Source organism: Ascidiella aspersa, chromosome 3, assembly GCF_963924565.1.
Source record: "Ascidiella aspersa chromosome 3, kaAscAspe10.2, whole genome shotgun sequence".
In the NCBI taxonomy this organism is placed as follows: Eukaryota; Metazoa; Chordata; class Ascidiacea; order Phlebobranchia; family Ascidiidae; genus Ascidiella; species Ascidiella aspersa.
The window spans coordinates 31,422,603-31,434,753 of record NC_139449.1 but is presented as its reverse complement, the minus strand read 5'-3'; the positions used below and the strand labels follow the sequence as shown (position 1 = coordinate 31,434,753).

General features: G+C 39.0%; 53 non-coding genes across 53 annotated transcripts; all 53 read right to left on the bottom strand.

The window, feature by feature from the left end:
• Positions 1-11: 11 nt before the first annotated feature.
• On the bottom strand, positions 12-84 carry Trnak-uuu (transfer RNA lysine (anticodon UUU)). Its single transcript has one exon. It is a non-coding gene; the product is annotated as a tRNA-Lys (tRNA).
• A 175-nt stretch (positions 85-259) lies between these two features.
• Trnae-uuc (transfer RNA glutamic acid (anticodon UUC)) lies at positions 260-331 on the bottom strand. The gene has a single exon. It is a non-coding gene; the product is annotated as a tRNA-Glu (tRNA).
• An 87-nt stretch (positions 332-418) lies between these two features.
• On the bottom strand, positions 419-490 carry Trnae-uuc (transfer RNA glutamic acid (anticodon UUC)). The gene has a single exon. It is a non-coding gene; the product is annotated as a tRNA-Glu (tRNA).
• Positions 491-669: 179 nt separating this feature from the next.
• Trnak-uuu (transfer RNA lysine (anticodon UUU)) lies at positions 670-742 on the bottom strand. The gene has a single exon. It is a non-coding gene; the product is annotated as a tRNA-Lys (tRNA).
• Positions 743-1,077: 335 nt separating this feature from the next.
• On the bottom strand, positions 1,078-1,149 carry Trnae-uuc (transfer RNA glutamic acid (anticodon UUC)). The gene has a single exon. It is a non-coding gene; the product is annotated as a tRNA-Glu (tRNA).
• A 179-nt stretch (positions 1,150-1,328) lies between these two features.
• Positions 1,329-1,401, bottom strand: Trnak-uuu (transfer RNA lysine (anticodon UUU)). The gene has a single exon. It is a non-coding gene; the product is annotated as a tRNA-Lys (tRNA).
• Positions 1,402-1,578: 177 nt separating this feature from the next.
• Trnae-cuc (transfer RNA glutamic acid (anticodon CUC)) lies at positions 1,579-1,650 on the bottom strand. Its single transcript has one exon. It is a non-coding gene; the product is annotated as a tRNA-Glu (tRNA).
• Positions 1,651-1,737: 87 nt separating this feature from the next.
• Positions 1,738-1,809, bottom strand: Trnae-uuc (transfer RNA glutamic acid (anticodon UUC)). Its single transcript has one exon. It is a non-coding gene; the product is annotated as a tRNA-Glu (tRNA).
• A 179-nt stretch (positions 1,810-1,988) lies between these two features.
• Positions 1,989-2,061, bottom strand: Trnak-uuu (transfer RNA lysine (anticodon UUU)). Its single transcript has one exon. It is a non-coding gene; the product is annotated as a tRNA-Lys (tRNA).
• A 177-nt stretch (positions 2,062-2,238) lies between these two features.
• On the bottom strand, positions 2,239-2,310 carry Trnae-cuc (transfer RNA glutamic acid (anticodon CUC)). Its single transcript has one exon. It is a non-coding gene; the product is annotated as a tRNA-Glu (tRNA).
• Positions 2,311-2,397: 87 nt separating this feature from the next.
• Positions 2,398-2,469, bottom strand: Trnae-uuc (transfer RNA glutamic acid (anticodon UUC)). Its single transcript has one exon. It is a non-coding gene; the product is annotated as a tRNA-Glu (tRNA).
• Positions 2,470-2,647: 178 nt separating this feature from the next.
• Positions 2,648-2,720, bottom strand: Trnak-uuu (transfer RNA lysine (anticodon UUU)). Its single transcript has one exon. It is a non-coding gene; the product is annotated as a tRNA-Lys (tRNA).
• A 175-nt stretch (positions 2,721-2,895) lies between these two features.
• On the bottom strand, positions 2,896-2,967 carry Trnae-uuc (transfer RNA glutamic acid (anticodon UUC)). The gene has a single exon. It is a non-coding gene; the product is annotated as a tRNA-Glu (tRNA).
• An 87-nt stretch (positions 2,968-3,054) lies between these two features.
• On the bottom strand, positions 3,055-3,126 carry Trnae-uuc (transfer RNA glutamic acid (anticodon UUC)). Its single transcript has one exon. It is a non-coding gene; the product is annotated as a tRNA-Glu (tRNA).
• Positions 3,127-3,306: 180 nt separating this feature from the next.
• Trnak-uuu (transfer RNA lysine (anticodon UUU)) lies at positions 3,307-3,379 on the bottom strand. The gene has a single exon. It is a non-coding gene; the product is annotated as a tRNA-Lys (tRNA).
• A 177-nt stretch (positions 3,380-3,556) lies between these two features.
• Positions 3,557-3,628, bottom strand: Trnae-cuc (transfer RNA glutamic acid (anticodon CUC)). The gene has a single exon. It is a non-coding gene; the product is annotated as a tRNA-Glu (tRNA).
• Positions 3,629-3,715: 87 nt separating this feature from the next.
• On the bottom strand, positions 3,716-3,787 carry Trnae-uuc (transfer RNA glutamic acid (anticodon UUC)). The gene has a single exon. It is a non-coding gene; the product is annotated as a tRNA-Glu (tRNA).
• A 179-nt stretch (positions 3,788-3,966) lies between these two features.
• Positions 3,967-4,039, bottom strand: Trnak-uuu (transfer RNA lysine (anticodon UUU)). The gene has a single exon. It is a non-coding gene; the product is annotated as a tRNA-Lys (tRNA).
• Positions 4,040-4,214: 175 nt separating this feature from the next.
• Positions 4,215-4,286, bottom strand: Trnae-uuc (transfer RNA glutamic acid (anticodon UUC)). Its single transcript has one exon. It is a non-coding gene; the product is annotated as a tRNA-Glu (tRNA).
• Positions 4,287-4,373: 87 nt separating this feature from the next.
• On the bottom strand, positions 4,374-4,445 carry Trnae-cuc (transfer RNA glutamic acid (anticodon CUC)). The gene has a single exon. It is a non-coding gene; the product is annotated as a tRNA-Glu (tRNA).
• An 87-nt stretch (positions 4,446-4,532) lies between these two features.
• Trnae-uuc (transfer RNA glutamic acid (anticodon UUC)) lies at positions 4,533-4,604 on the bottom strand. Its single transcript has one exon. It is a non-coding gene; the product is annotated as a tRNA-Glu (tRNA).
• A 180-nt stretch (positions 4,605-4,784) lies between these two features.
• Positions 4,785-4,857, bottom strand: Trnak-uuu (transfer RNA lysine (anticodon UUU)). Its single transcript has one exon. It is a non-coding gene; the product is annotated as a tRNA-Lys (tRNA).
• A 177-nt stretch (positions 4,858-5,034) lies between these two features.
• Positions 5,035-5,106, bottom strand: Trnae-cuc (transfer RNA glutamic acid (anticodon CUC)). The gene has a single exon. It is a non-coding gene; the product is annotated as a tRNA-Glu (tRNA).
• An 86-nt stretch (positions 5,107-5,192) lies between these two features.
• On the bottom strand, positions 5,193-5,264 carry Trnae-uuc (transfer RNA glutamic acid (anticodon UUC)). The gene has a single exon. It is a non-coding gene; the product is annotated as a tRNA-Glu (tRNA).
• A 180-nt stretch (positions 5,265-5,444) lies between these two features.
• Positions 5,445-5,517, bottom strand: Trnak-uuu (transfer RNA lysine (anticodon UUU)). Its single transcript has one exon. It is a non-coding gene; the product is annotated as a tRNA-Lys (tRNA).
• A 177-nt stretch (positions 5,518-5,694) lies between these two features.
• Trnae-cuc (transfer RNA glutamic acid (anticodon CUC)) lies at positions 5,695-5,766 on the bottom strand. Its single transcript has one exon. It is a non-coding gene; the product is annotated as a tRNA-Glu (tRNA).
• Positions 5,767-5,853: 87 nt separating this feature from the next.
• Trnae-uuc (transfer RNA glutamic acid (anticodon UUC)) lies at positions 5,854-5,925 on the bottom strand. The gene has a single exon. It is a non-coding gene; the product is annotated as a tRNA-Glu (tRNA).
• Positions 5,926-6,104: 179 nt separating this feature from the next.
• On the bottom strand, positions 6,105-6,177 carry Trnak-uuu (transfer RNA lysine (anticodon UUU)). The gene has a single exon. It is a non-coding gene; the product is annotated as a tRNA-Lys (tRNA).
• A 175-nt stretch (positions 6,178-6,352) lies between these two features.
• Positions 6,353-6,424, bottom strand: Trnae-uuc (transfer RNA glutamic acid (anticodon UUC)). Its single transcript has one exon. It is a non-coding gene; the product is annotated as a tRNA-Glu (tRNA).
• Positions 6,425-6,511: 87 nt separating this feature from the next.
• Trnae-uuc (transfer RNA glutamic acid (anticodon UUC)) lies at positions 6,512-6,583 on the bottom strand. Its single transcript has one exon. It is a non-coding gene; the product is annotated as a tRNA-Glu (tRNA).
• Positions 6,584-6,670: 87 nt separating this feature from the next.
• Positions 6,671-6,742, bottom strand: Trnae-uuc (transfer RNA glutamic acid (anticodon UUC)). Its single transcript has one exon. It is a non-coding gene; the product is annotated as a tRNA-Glu (tRNA).
• Positions 6,743-6,922: 180 nt separating this feature from the next.
• Positions 6,923-6,995, bottom strand: Trnak-uuu (transfer RNA lysine (anticodon UUU)). Its single transcript has one exon. It is a non-coding gene; the product is annotated as a tRNA-Lys (tRNA).
• Positions 6,996-7,330: 335 nt separating this feature from the next.
• Positions 7,331-7,402, bottom strand: Trnae-uuc (transfer RNA glutamic acid (anticodon UUC)). Its single transcript has one exon. It is a non-coding gene; the product is annotated as a tRNA-Glu (tRNA).
• A 180-nt stretch (positions 7,403-7,582) lies between these two features.
• Trnak-uuu (transfer RNA lysine (anticodon UUU)) lies at positions 7,583-7,655 on the bottom strand. The gene has a single exon. It is a non-coding gene; the product is annotated as a tRNA-Lys (tRNA).
• Positions 7,656-7,832: 177 nt separating this feature from the next.
• On the bottom strand, positions 7,833-7,904 carry Trnae-uuc (transfer RNA glutamic acid (anticodon UUC)). The gene has a single exon. It is a non-coding gene; the product is annotated as a tRNA-Glu (tRNA).
• A 180-nt stretch (positions 7,905-8,084) lies between these two features.
• On the bottom strand, positions 8,085-8,157 carry Trnak-uuu (transfer RNA lysine (anticodon UUU)). The gene has a single exon. It is a non-coding gene; the product is annotated as a tRNA-Lys (tRNA).
• Positions 8,158-8,493: 336 nt separating this feature from the next.
• On the bottom strand, positions 8,494-8,565 carry Trnae-uuc (transfer RNA glutamic acid (anticodon UUC)). Its single transcript has one exon. It is a non-coding gene; the product is annotated as a tRNA-Glu (tRNA).
• A 180-nt stretch (positions 8,566-8,745) lies between these two features.
• Trnak-uuu (transfer RNA lysine (anticodon UUU)) lies at positions 8,746-8,818 on the bottom strand. The gene has a single exon. It is a non-coding gene; the product is annotated as a tRNA-Lys (tRNA).
• Positions 8,819-8,995: 177 nt separating this feature from the next.
• On the bottom strand, positions 8,996-9,067 carry Trnae-cuc (transfer RNA glutamic acid (anticodon CUC)). Its single transcript has one exon. It is a non-coding gene; the product is annotated as a tRNA-Glu (tRNA).
• Positions 9,068-9,154: 87 nt separating this feature from the next.
• Trnae-uuc (transfer RNA glutamic acid (anticodon UUC)) lies at positions 9,155-9,226 on the bottom strand. Its single transcript has one exon. It is a non-coding gene; the product is annotated as a tRNA-Glu (tRNA).
• Positions 9,227-9,405: 179 nt separating this feature from the next.
• Trnai-uau (transfer RNA isoleucine (anticodon UAU)) lies at positions 9,406-9,478 on the bottom strand. The gene has a single exon. It is a non-coding gene; the product is annotated as a tRNA-Ile (tRNA).
• Positions 9,479-9,653: 175 nt separating this feature from the next.
• Trnae-uuc (transfer RNA glutamic acid (anticodon UUC)) lies at positions 9,654-9,725 on the bottom strand. Its single transcript has one exon. It is a non-coding gene; the product is annotated as a tRNA-Glu (tRNA).
• An 87-nt stretch (positions 9,726-9,812) lies between these two features.
• Trnae-uuc (transfer RNA glutamic acid (anticodon UUC)) lies at positions 9,813-9,884 on the bottom strand. The gene has a single exon. It is a non-coding gene; the product is annotated as a tRNA-Glu (tRNA).
• Positions 9,885-10,064: 180 nt separating this feature from the next.
• Positions 10,065-10,137, bottom strand: Trnak-uuu (transfer RNA lysine (anticodon UUU)). The gene has a single exon. It is a non-coding gene; the product is annotated as a tRNA-Lys (tRNA).
• A 175-nt stretch (positions 10,138-10,312) lies between these two features.
• Trnae-cuc (transfer RNA glutamic acid (anticodon CUC)) lies at positions 10,313-10,384 on the bottom strand. The gene has a single exon. It is a non-coding gene; the product is annotated as a tRNA-Glu (tRNA).
• An 87-nt stretch (positions 10,385-10,471) lies between these two features.
• Positions 10,472-10,543, bottom strand: Trnae-uuc (transfer RNA glutamic acid (anticodon UUC)). Its single transcript has one exon. It is a non-coding gene; the product is annotated as a tRNA-Glu (tRNA).
• A 179-nt stretch (positions 10,544-10,722) lies between these two features.
• Positions 10,723-10,795, bottom strand: Trnak-uuu (transfer RNA lysine (anticodon UUU)). Its single transcript has one exon. It is a non-coding gene; the product is annotated as a tRNA-Lys (tRNA).
• Positions 10,796-10,972: 177 nt separating this feature from the next.
• On the bottom strand, positions 10,973-11,044 carry Trnae-cuc (transfer RNA glutamic acid (anticodon CUC)). The gene has a single exon. It is a non-coding gene; the product is annotated as a tRNA-Glu (tRNA).
• An 87-nt stretch (positions 11,045-11,131) lies between these two features.
• Trnae-uuc (transfer RNA glutamic acid (anticodon UUC)) lies at positions 11,132-11,203 on the bottom strand. Its single transcript has one exon. It is a non-coding gene; the product is annotated as a tRNA-Glu (tRNA).
• A 180-nt stretch (positions 11,204-11,383) lies between these two features.
• On the bottom strand, positions 11,384-11,456 carry Trnak-uuu (transfer RNA lysine (anticodon UUU)). Its single transcript has one exon. It is a non-coding gene; the product is annotated as a tRNA-Lys (tRNA).
• A 177-nt stretch (positions 11,457-11,633) lies between these two features.
• Trnae-cuc (transfer RNA glutamic acid (anticodon CUC)) lies at positions 11,634-11,705 on the bottom strand. Its single transcript has one exon. It is a non-coding gene; the product is annotated as a tRNA-Glu (tRNA).
• An 87-nt stretch (positions 11,706-11,792) lies between these two features.
• Trnae-uuc (transfer RNA glutamic acid (anticodon UUC)) lies at positions 11,793-11,864 on the bottom strand. Its single transcript has one exon. It is a non-coding gene; the product is annotated as a tRNA-Glu (tRNA).
• Positions 11,865-12,044: 180 nt separating this feature from the next.
• Trnak-uuu (transfer RNA lysine (anticodon UUU)) lies at positions 12,045-12,117 on the bottom strand. Its single transcript has one exon. It is a non-coding gene; the product is annotated as a tRNA-Lys (tRNA).
• Positions 12,118-12,151: the final 34 nt, after the last annotated feature.

Here is a 12,151-nt window from a genome sequence, read left to right as displayed (position 1 = left end):
AATAAAATTTGCGCCCGATAAGGGACTTGAACCCTTGACCGTTGGATTAAAAGTCCAACGCTCTACCGACTGAGCTAACCGGGCGTTGAGAAATGTTTATTTATCTCAAGATAAGTGTATTGCCGACAAGAACCGGTCACATAATGAGCTATAAAAGAGGGTAAACCATCGATGCATCAACAGTAAGAATCTTAGTTTATATTTGCATAGAGGCACAATGTGGTAGTAGGGATACTAGTTCAGTTTAAAAGAAAAAAGTTTCCCAGACCGGGAATTGAACCCGGGCCGCCTGGGTGAAAGCCAGGAATCCTAACCACTAGACCATCTGGGAGATGTCTTTGCTCAGTACAGGGATATTTGAAACCAATACAAAATAATTTTCTCGGCAGTTAAAGGTTTTTTAGTAACAATGAAATAATTCCCAGACCGGGAATTGAACCCGGGCCGCCTGGGTGAAAGCCAGGAATCCTAACCACTAGACCATCTGGGAGACGTTGACTAATTACAACGAGAGGTATGAAGCAAATACCATACTTAAAAAATCAATTTCAACAGTTTCGTTTTTAAATCGTAAAGGAATTAATACAGATGATCCTAAAAAAGATCTGCTCATATACGAACAAAAATTCTCAAAATTCAAATTTTATTGGAAACTTGTAATAAAATTTGCGCCCGATAAGGGACTTGAACCCTTGACCGTTGGATTAAAAGTACAACGCTCTACCGACTGAGCTAACCGGGCGTTGAGAAATGTTTATTTCTCTCAAGATAAGTGTATTGCCGACAAAAACCGGTCACATAATGAGCTATAAAAGAGGGTAAACCCTCGTTGCATCAACAGTAAGAATCTTAGTTTTTATTTGCATAGAGGTAAATTGTGGTAATAGGGGGATACTAGTTCAATTCAAATGGAAAAAGTTTCCTAGACCGGGAATTGAACCCGGGCAGCCTGGGTGAGAACCAGGAATCCTAACCACTAGTACATCTGGGAGATGTCTTTGCTCTGTACAGGGATATTTGAAACCAATACACAATATTTATCTCGGCAGTTAAAGTTTTTTAGTAACAAAGAAATAATTCCCAGACCGGGAATTGAACCCGGGCCGCCTGGGTGAAAGCCAGGAATCCTAACCACTAGACCATCTGGGAGACGTTGACTAATTACAACGAGGGGTATGAAGCAAATACCATACTTAAAAAATCTATTTCAATAGTTTCGTTTTTAAATCGTAAAGGAATTAATACAGATGATCCTAAACAAGATCTGCTCATATACGAACAAAAATTCTCAAAATTCAAATTTTATTTAGAACTTGTAATAAAATTTGCGCCCGATAAGGGACTTGAACCCTTGAACGTTGGATTAAAAGTCCAACGCTCTACCGACTGAGCTAACCGGGCGTTGAGAAATGTTTATTTATCTCAAAATAAGTGTATTGCCGGCAAGAACCGGTCACATAATGAGCTATAAAAGAGGGTAAACCATCGTTGCATCAACAGTAAGAATCTTAGTTTATATTTGCATAGAGGCAAATTGTGGTAGTAGGGGGATACTAGTTCAGTTTAAAAGAAAAAAGTTTCCCAGACCGGGAATTGAACCCGGGCCGCCTGGGTGAGAGCCAGGAATCCTAACCACTAGACCATCTGGGAGATGTCTTTGCTCTGTACAGGGATATTTGAAACCAATACACAATATTTATCTCGGCAGTTAAAGGTTTTTTAGTAACAAAGAAATAATTCCCAGACCGGGAATTGAACCCGGGGCGCCTGGGTGAAAGCCAGGAATCCTAACCACTAGACCATCTGGGAGACGTTGACTAATTACAACGAGGGGTATGAAGCAAATACCATACTTAAAAAATCTATTTCAATAGTTTCGTTTTTAAATCGTAAAGGAATTAATACAGATGATCCTAAACAAGATCTGCTCATATACGAACAAAAATTCTCAAAATTCAAATTTTATTTAGAACTTGTAATAAAATTTGCGCCCGATAAGGGACTTGAACCCTTGACCGTTGGATTAAAAGTCCAACGCTCTACCGACTGAGCTAACCGGGCGTTGAGAAATGCTTATTTATCTCAAAATAAGTGTATTGCCGACAAGAACCGGTCACATAATGAGCTATAAAAGAGGGTAAACCATCGTTGCATCAACAGTAAGAATCTTAGTTTATATTTGCATAGAGGCAAATTGTGGTAGTAGGGGGATACTAGTTCAGTTTAAAAGAAAAAAGTTTCCCAGACCGGGAATTGAACCCGGGCTGCCTGGGTGAGAGCCAGGAATCCTAACCACTAGACCATCTGGGAGATGTCTTTGCTCAGTACAGGGATGTTTGAAACCAATACACAATATTTATCTCGGCAGTTAAAGGTTTTTTAGTAACAAAGAATTAATTCCCAGACCGGGAATTGAACCCGGGCCGCCTGGGTGAAAGCCAGGAATCCTAACCACTAGACCATCTGGGAGACGTTGATAATTACAACGAGAGGTATGAAGCAAATACCATACTTAAAAAATCTATTTCAATAGTTTCGTTTTTAAATCGTAAAGGAATTAATACAGATGATCCTAAACAAGATCTGCTCATATACGAACAAAAATTCTCAAAATTCAAATTTTATTTAGAACTTGTAATAAAATTTGCGCCCGATAAGGGACTTGAACCCTTGGCCGTTGGATTAAAAGTACAACGCTCTACCGACTGAGCTAACCGGGCGTTAAGAAATGTTTATTTCTCTCAAGATAAGTGTATTGCCGACAAAAACCGGTCACATAATGAGCTATAAAAGAGGGTAAACCATCGTTGCATCAACAGTAAGAATCTTAGTTTATATTTGCATAGAGGCACAATGTGGTAGTAGGGATACTAGTTCAGTTTAAAAGAAAAAAGTTTCCCAGACTGGGAATTGAACCCGGGCCGCCTGGGTGAAAGCCAGGAATCCTAACCACTAGACCATCTGGGAGATGTCTTTGCTCAGTACAGGGATATTTGAAACCAATACAAAATAATTTTCTCGGCAGTTAAAGGTTTTTTAGTAACAATGAAATAATTCCCAGACCGGGAATTGAACCCGGGCCGCCTGGGTGAAAGCCAGGAATCCTAACCACTAGACCATCTGGGAGACGTTGACTAATTACAACGAGAGGTATGAAGCAAATACCATACTTAAAAAATCAATTTCAATAGTTTCGTTTTTAAATCGTAAAGGAATTAATACAGATGATCCTAAAAAAGATCTGCTCATATACGAACAAAAATTCTCAAAATACAAATTTTATTTAGAAATTTGTAATAAAATTTGCGCCCGATAAGGGACTTGAACCCTTGACCGTTGGATTAAAAGTCCAATGCTCTACCGACTGAGCTAACCGGGCGTTAAGAAATTTTTATTTCTCTCAAAATAAGTGTATTGCCGACAAAATACGGTCACATAATGAGCTATAAAAGAGGGTAAACCATCGTTGTGTCAACAGTAAGAATCTTAGTTTATATTTGCATAGAGGCACATTGTGGTAGTAGGGGGATACTAGTTCAGTTCAAAAGAAAAAATTTTCCCAGACCGGGAATTGAACCCGGGCCGCCTGGGTGAGAGCCAGGAATCCTAACCACTAGACCATCTGGGAGATGTCTTCGCTCAGTACAGGGATATTTGAAACCAATACACAATATTTATCTCGGCAGTTAAAGGTTTTTTAGTAACAAAGAAATAATTCCCAGACCGGGAATTGAACCCGGGCCGCCTGGGTGAAAGCCAGGAATCCTAACCACTAGACCATCTGGGAGACGTTGACTAATTACAACGAGAGGTATGAAGCAAATACCATACTTAAAAGATCTATTTCAATAGTTTCGTTTTTAAATCGTAAAGGAATTAATACAGATGATCCTAAACAAGATCTGCTCATATACGAACAAAAATTCTCAAAATTCAAATTTTATTTAGAACTTGTAATAAAATTTGCGCCCGATAAGGGACTTGAACCCTTGACCGTTGGATTAAAAGTCCAACGCTCTACCGACTGAGCTAACCGGGCGTTGAGAAATGTTTATTTATCTCAAGATAAGTGTATTGCCGACAAGAACCGGTCACATAATGAGCTATAAAAGAGGGTAAACCATCGATGCATCAACAGTAAAAATCTTAGTTTATATTTGCATAGAGGCACAATGTGGTAGTAGGGATACTAGTTCAGTTTAAAAGAAAAAAGTTTCCCAGACCGGGAATTGAACCCGGGCCGCCTGGGTGAAAGCCAGGAATCCTAACCACTAGACCATCTGGGAGATGTCTTTGCTCAGTACAGGGATATTTGAAACCAATACAAAATAATTTTCTCGGCAGTTAAAGGTTTTTTAGTAACAATGAAATAATTCCCAGACCGGGAATTGAACCCGGGCCGTCTGGGTGAGAGCCAGGAATCCTAACCACTAGACCATCTGGGAGATGTCTTTGCTCAGTACAGGGATATTTGAAACCAATACACAATATTTATCTCGGCAGTTGAAGGTCTTTTAGTAACAAATAATTAATTCCCAGACCGGGAATTGAACCCGGGCCGCCTGGGTGAAAGCCAGGAATCCTAACTACTAGACCATCTGGGAGACGGTGACTACTTACAACGAGAGGTATGAAGCCAATACCATGCTTAAAAAATCAATTTCTGTAGTTTCCTTTTTAAATCGTAAATGAATTAAGACAGATCAACCTAAACAAAATCTGCTCATATACGAACAAAAATTCTCAAAATACAAATTTTATTTAGAAATTTGTAATAAAATTTGCGCCCGATAAGGGACTTGAACCCTTGACCGTTGGATTAAAAGTCCAACGCTCTACCGACTGAGCTAACCGGGCGTTAAGAAATGTTTATTTCTCTCAAAATAAGTGTATTGCCGACAAAAAACGGTCACGCAATGAGCTATAAAAGAGGTTAAACCATCGTTGCATCAACAGTAAGAATCTTAGTTTATATTTGCATAGAGGCACATTGTGGTAGTAGGGGGATACTAGTTCAGTTCAAAAGAAAAAAAATTCCCAGACCGGGAATTGAACCCGGCCCGCCTGGGTGAGAGCCAGGAATCCTAACCACTAGACCATCTGGGAGATGTCTTTGCTCAGGACAGGGATATTTGAAACCAATACACAATATTTATCTCGGCAGTTAAAGTTTTTTAGTAACAAAGAATAAATTCCCAGACCGGGAATTGAACCCGGGACGCCTGGGTGAAAGCCAGGAATCCTAACCACTAGACCATCTGGGAGACGTTGACTAATTACAACGAGAGGTATGAAGCAAATACCATACTTAAAAAATCAATTTCAATAGTTTTTGTTTTGAATTGTAAAGGAATTGAGACAGATTATCCTACACAAAATCTGCTCATATACGAACAAAAATTCTCAAAATACAAATTTTATTTAGAAATTTGTAATAAAATTTGCGCCCGATAAGGGACTTGAACCCTTGACCGTTGGATTAAAAGTCCAACGCTCTACCGACTGAGCTAACCAGGCGTTAAAAAAATTTTATTTCTCTCAAAATAAGTGTATTGCCGACAAAATACTGTCACATAATGAGCTATAAAAGAGGGTAAACCATAGTTGAATCAACAGTAAGAATCTTAGTTTATATTTGCAAAGAGGCAAATTGTGGTAGTAGGGGGATACTAGTTCAGTTCAAAAGAAAAAAGTTTCCCAGACCGGGAATTGAACCCGGGCCGCCTGGGTGAGAGCCAGGAATCCTAACCACTAGACCATCTGGGAGATGTCTTTGCTCAGTACAGGGATATTTGAAAACAATACACAATATTTATCTCGCCAGTTAAAGGTTTTTTAGTAACAAAGAAATAATTCCCAGACCGGGAATTGAACCCGGGCCGCCTGGGTGAAAGCCAGGAATCCTAACCACTAGACCATCTGGGAGACGTTGACTAATTACAACGAGAGGTATGAAGCAAATACCATACTTAAAAGATCTATTTCAATAGTTTCGTTTTTAAATCGTAAAGGAATTAATACAGATGATCCTAAACAAGATCTGCTCATATACGAACAAAAATTCTCAAAATTCAAATTTTATTTAGAACTTGTAATAAAATTTGCGCCCGATAAGGGACTTGAACCCTTGACCGTTGGATTAAAAGTCCAACGCTCTAGCGACTGAGCTAACCGGGCGTTGAGAAATGTTTATTTATCTCAAGATAAGTGTATTGCCGACAAGAACCGGTCACATAATGAGCTATAAAAGAGGGTAAACCATCGATGCATCAACAGTAAGAATCTTAGTTTATATTTGCATAGAGGCACAATGTGGTAGTAGGGATACTAGTTCAGTTTAAAAGAAAAAAGTTTCCCAGACCGGGAATTGAACCCGGGCCGCCTGGGTGAAAGCCAGGAATCCTAACCACTAGACCATCTGGGAGATGTCTTTGCTCAGTACAGGGATATTTGAAACCAATACAAAATAATTTTCTCGGCAGTTAAAGGTTTTTTAGTAACAATGAAATAATTCCCAGACCGGGAATTGAACCCGGGCCGCCTGGGTGAAAGCCAGGAATCCTAACCACTAGACCATCTGGGAGATGTCTTTGCTCAGTACAGGGATATTTCAAACCAATGCACAATATTTATCTCGGCAGATGAAGGTCTTTTAGTAACAAATAATTAATTCCCAGACCGGGAATTGAACCCGGGCCGCCTGGGTGAAAGCCAGGAATCCTAACTACTAGACCATCTGGGAGACGGTGACTACTTACAACGAGAGGTATGAAGCAAATACCATGCTTAAAAAATCAATTTCTGTAGTTTCCTTTTTAAATCGTAAATGAATTAAGACAGATCAACCTAAACAAAATCTGCTCATATACGAACAAAAATTCTCAAAATACAAATTTTGTTTAGAAATTTGTAATAAAATTTGTGCCCGATAAGGGACTTGAAGCCTTGACCGTTGGATTAAAAGTCCAACGCTCTACCGACTGAGCTAACCGGGCGTTAAGAAATGTTTATTTCTCTCAAAATAAGTGTATTGCCGACAAAAAACGGTCACGCAATGAGCTATAAAAGAGGTTAAACCATCGTTGCATCAACAGTAAGAATCTTAGTTTATATTTGCATAGAGGCACATTGTGGTAGTAGGGGGATACTAGTTCAGTTCAAAAGAAAAAAATTTCCCAGACCGGGAATTGAACCCGGCCCGCCTGGGTGAGAGCAGGGAATCCTAACCACTAGACCATCTGGGAGATGTCTTTGCTCAGGACAGGGATATTTGAAACCAATACACAATATTTATCTCGGCAGTTAAAGTTTTTTAGTAACAAAGAATAAATTCCCAGACCGGGAATTGAACCCGGGACGCCTGGGTGAAAGCCAGGAATCCTAACCACTAGACCATCTGGGAGACGTTGACTAATTACAACGAGAGGTATGAAGCAAATACCATACTTAAAAAATCAATTTCAATAGTTTTTGTTTTGAATTGTAAAGGAATTGAGACAGATTATCCTACACAAAATCTGCTCATATACGAACAAAAATTCTCAAAATACAAATTTTATTTAGAAATTTGTAATAAAATTTGCGCCCGATAAGGGACTTGAACCCTTGACCGTTGGATTAAAAGTCCAACGCTCTACCGACTGAGCTAACCGGGCGTTAAGAAATTTTTATTTCTCTCAAAATAAGTGTATTGCCGACAAAATACGGTCACATAATGAGCTATAAAAGAGGGTAAACCATAGTTGAATCAACAGTAAGAATCTTAGTTTATATTTGCAAAGAGGCAAATTGTGGTAGTAGGGGGATACTAGTTCAGTTCAAAAGAAAAAAGTTTCCCAGACCGGGAATTGAACCCGGGCCGCCTGGGTGAAAGCCAGGAATCCTAACCACTAGACCATCTGGGAGACGTTGTCTAATTACAACGAGAGGTATGAAGCAAATACCATACTTAAAAAATCTATTTCAATAGTTTCGTTTTTAAATCGTAAAGGAATTAATACAGATGATCCTAAACAAGATCTGCTCATATACGAACAAAAATTCTCAAAATTCAAATTTTATTTAGAAACTTGTAATAAAATTTTCGCCCGATAAGGGACTTGAACCCTTGACCGTTGGATTAAAAGTCCAACACTCTACCGACTGAGCTAACCGGGCGTTAAGAAATTTTTATTTTTCTCAAAATAAGTGTATTGCCGACAAAATACGGTCACATAATGAGCTATAAAAGAGGGTAAACCATCGTTGTGTCAACAGTAAGAATCTTAGTTTATATTTGCATAGAGGCACACTGTGGTAGTAGGGGGATACTAGTTGAGTTTAAAAGAAAAAAAATTCCGATACCGGGAATTGAACCCGGGCTGCCTGGGTGAGAACCAGGAATCCTAACCACTAGACCATCTGGGAGATGTCTTTGCTCAGTACAGGGATATTTGAAACCAATACACAATATTTATCTCGGCAGTTAAAGGTTTTTTAGTAACAAAGAAATAATTCCCAGACCGGGAATTGAACCCGGGCCGCCTGGGTGAAAGCCAGGAATCCTAACCACTAGACCATCTGGGAGACGTTGACTAATTACAACGAGAGGTATGAAGCAAATACCATACTTAAAAAATCAATTTCAATAGTTTTTGTTTTGAATTGTAAAGGAATTGAGACAGATTATCCTACACAAAATCTGCTCATATACGAACAAAAATTCTCAAAATACAAATTTTATTTAGAAATTTGTAATAAAATTTGCGCCCGATAAGGGACTTGAACCCTTGACCGTTGGATTAAAAGTCCAACGCTCTACCGTCTGAGCTAACCGGGCGTTAAGAAATTTTTATTTCTCTCAAGATAAGTGTATTGCCGACAAAATACGGTCACATAATGAGCTATAAAAGAGGGTAAACCATAGTTGAATCAACAGTAAGAATCTTAGTTTATATTTGCAAAGAGGCAAATTGTGGTAGTAGGGGGATGCTAGTTCAGTTCAAAAGAAAAAAGTTTCCCAGACCGGGAATTGAACCCGGGCCGCCTGGGTGAGAGCCAGGAATCCTAACCACTAGACCATCTGGGAGATGTCTTTGCTCAGAACAGGGATATTTGAAACCAATACACAATATTTATCTCGGCAGTTAAAGGTTTTTTAGTAACAAAGAAATAATTCCCAGACCGGGAATTGAACCCGGGCCGCCTGGGTGAAAGCCAGGAATCCTAACCACTAGACCATCTGGGAGACGTTGTCTAATTACAACGAGAGGTATGAAGCAAATACCATACTTAAAAAATATATTTCAATAGTTTCGTTTTTAAATCGTAAAGGAATTAATACAGATGATCCTAAACAAGATCTGCTCATATACGAACAAAAATTCTCAAAATTCAAATTTTATTTAGAACTTGTAATAAAATTTTCGCCCGATAAGGGACTTGAACCCTTGACCGTTGGATTATAAGTCCATCGCTCTACCGACTGAGCTAACCGGGCGTTGAGAAATGTTTATTTATCTCAAGATAAGTGTATTGCCGACAAGAACCGGTCACATAATGAGCTATAAAAGAGGGTAAACCATCGATGCATCAACAGTAAGAATCTTAGTTTACATTTGCATAGAGGCACAATGTGGTAATAGGGATACTAGTTCAGTTTAAAAGAAAAAAGTTTCCCAGACGGGGAATTGAACCCGGGCCGCCTGGGTGAAAGCCAGGAATCCTAACCACTAGACCATCTGGGAGATGTCTTTGCTCAGTACAGGGATATTTGAAACCAATACAAAATAATTTTCTCGGCAGTTAAAGGTTTTTTAGTAACAATGAAATAATTCCCAGACCGGGAATTGAACCCGGGCCGCCTGGGTGAAAGCCAGGAATCCTAACCACTAGACCATCTGGGAGACCTTGACTAATTGCAACGAGAGGTATGAAGCAAATACCATACTTAAACAATCAATTTCAATAGTTTCGTTTTTAAATCGTAAAGGAATTAATACAGATGATCCTAAACAAGATCTGCTCATAAACAAACAAAAATTCTCAAAATTCTAATTTTATTTAGAAATTTGTAATAAAATGTGCGCCCGATAAGGGACTTGAACCCTTGACCGTTGGATTAAAAGTCCAACGCTCTACCGACTGAGCTAACCGGGAGTTGAGAAATGTTTATTTCTCTCAAGATTAGTGTATTGCCGACAAAAACCGGTCAGATAATGAGCTATAAAAGAGGGTAAACCATCGTTGCATCAACAGTAAGAATCTTAGTTTATATTTGCATAGAGGCACAATGTGGTAGTAGGGATACTAGTTCAGTTTAAAAGAAAAAAGTTTCCTAGACCGGGAATTGAACCCGGGCAGCCTGGGTGAGAGCCAGGAATCCTAACCACTAGACCATCTGGGAGATGTCTTTGCTCAGGACAGGGATATTTGAAACCAATACACAATATTTATCTCGGCAGTTAAAGGTTTTTTAGTAACAAAGAAATAATTGCCAGACCGGGAATTGAACCCGGGCCGCCTGGGTGAAAGCCAGGAATCCTAACCACTAGACCATCTGGGAGACGTTGACTAATTACAACGAGGGGTATGAAGCAAATACCATACTTAAAAAATCTATTTCAATAGTTTCGTTTTTAAATCGTAAAGGAATTAATACAGATGATCCTAAACAAGATCTGCTCATATACGAACAAAAATTCTCAAAATTCAAATTTTATTTAGAACTTGTAATAAAATTTGCGCCCGATAAGGGACTTGAACCCTTGACCGTTGGATTAAAAGTCCAACACTCTACCGACTGAGCTAACCGGGCGTTGAGAAATGTTTATTTATCTCAAAATAAGTGTATTGCCGACAAGAACCGGTCACATAATGAGCTATAAAAGAGGGTAAACCATCGTTGCATCAACAGTAAGAATCTTAGTTTGTATTTGCATAGAGGCAAATTGTGGTAGTAGGGGGATACTAGTTCAGTTTAAAAGAAAAAAGTTTCCCAGACCGGGAATTGAACCCGGGCAGCCTGGGTGAGAGCCAGGAATCCTAACCACTAGACCATCTGGGAGATGTCTTTGCTCTGTACAGGGATATTTGAAACCAATACACAATATTTATCTCGGCAGTTAAAGGTTTTTTAGTAACAAAGAATTAATTCCCAGACCGGGAATTGAACCCGGGCCGCCTGGGTGAAAGCCAGGAACCCTAACCACTAGACCATCTGGGAGACGTTGACTAATTACAACGAGAGGTATGAAGCAAATACCATACTTAAAAAATCAATTTCAATAGTTTTTGTTTTGAATTGTAAAGGAATTGAGACAGATTATCCTACACAAAATCTGCTCATATACGAACAAAAATTCTCAAAATACAAATTTTATTTAGAAATTTGTAATAAAATTTGCGCCCGATAAGGGACTTGAACCCTTGACCGTTGGATTAAAAGTCCAACGCTCTACCGACTGAGCTAACCGGGCGTTAAGAAATTTTTATTTCTCTCAAAATAAGTGTATTGCCGACAAAATACGGTCACATAATGAGCTATAAAAGAGGGTAAACCATAGTTGAATCAACAGTAAGAATCTTAGTTTATATTTGCAAAGAGGCAAATTGTGGTAGTAGGGGGATACTAGTTCAGTTCAAAAGAAAAAAGTTTCCCAGACCGGGAATTGAACCCGGGCCGCCTGGGTGAGAGCCAGGAATCCTAACCACTAGACCATCTGGGAGATGTCTTTGCTCAGTACAGGGATATTTGAAACCAATACAAAATAATTTTCGCGGCAGTTAAAGGTTTTTTAGTAACAATGAAATAATTCCCAGACCGGGAATTGAACCCGGGCCGCCTGGGTGAAAGCCAGGAATCCTAACCACTAGACCATCTGGGAGACCTTGACTAATTACAACGAGAGGTATGAAGCAAATACCATACTTAAAAAATCAATTTCAATAGTTTCGTTTTTAAATCGTAAAGGAATTGAGACAGATTATCCTACACAAAATCTGCTCATATACGAACAAAAATTCTCAAAATACAAATTTTATTTAGAAATTTGTAATAAAATTTGCGCCCGATAAGGGACTTGAACCCTTGACCGTTGGATTAAAAGTCCAACGCTCTACCGACTGAGCTAACCGGGCGTTAAGAAATTTTTATTTCTCTCAAAATAAGTGT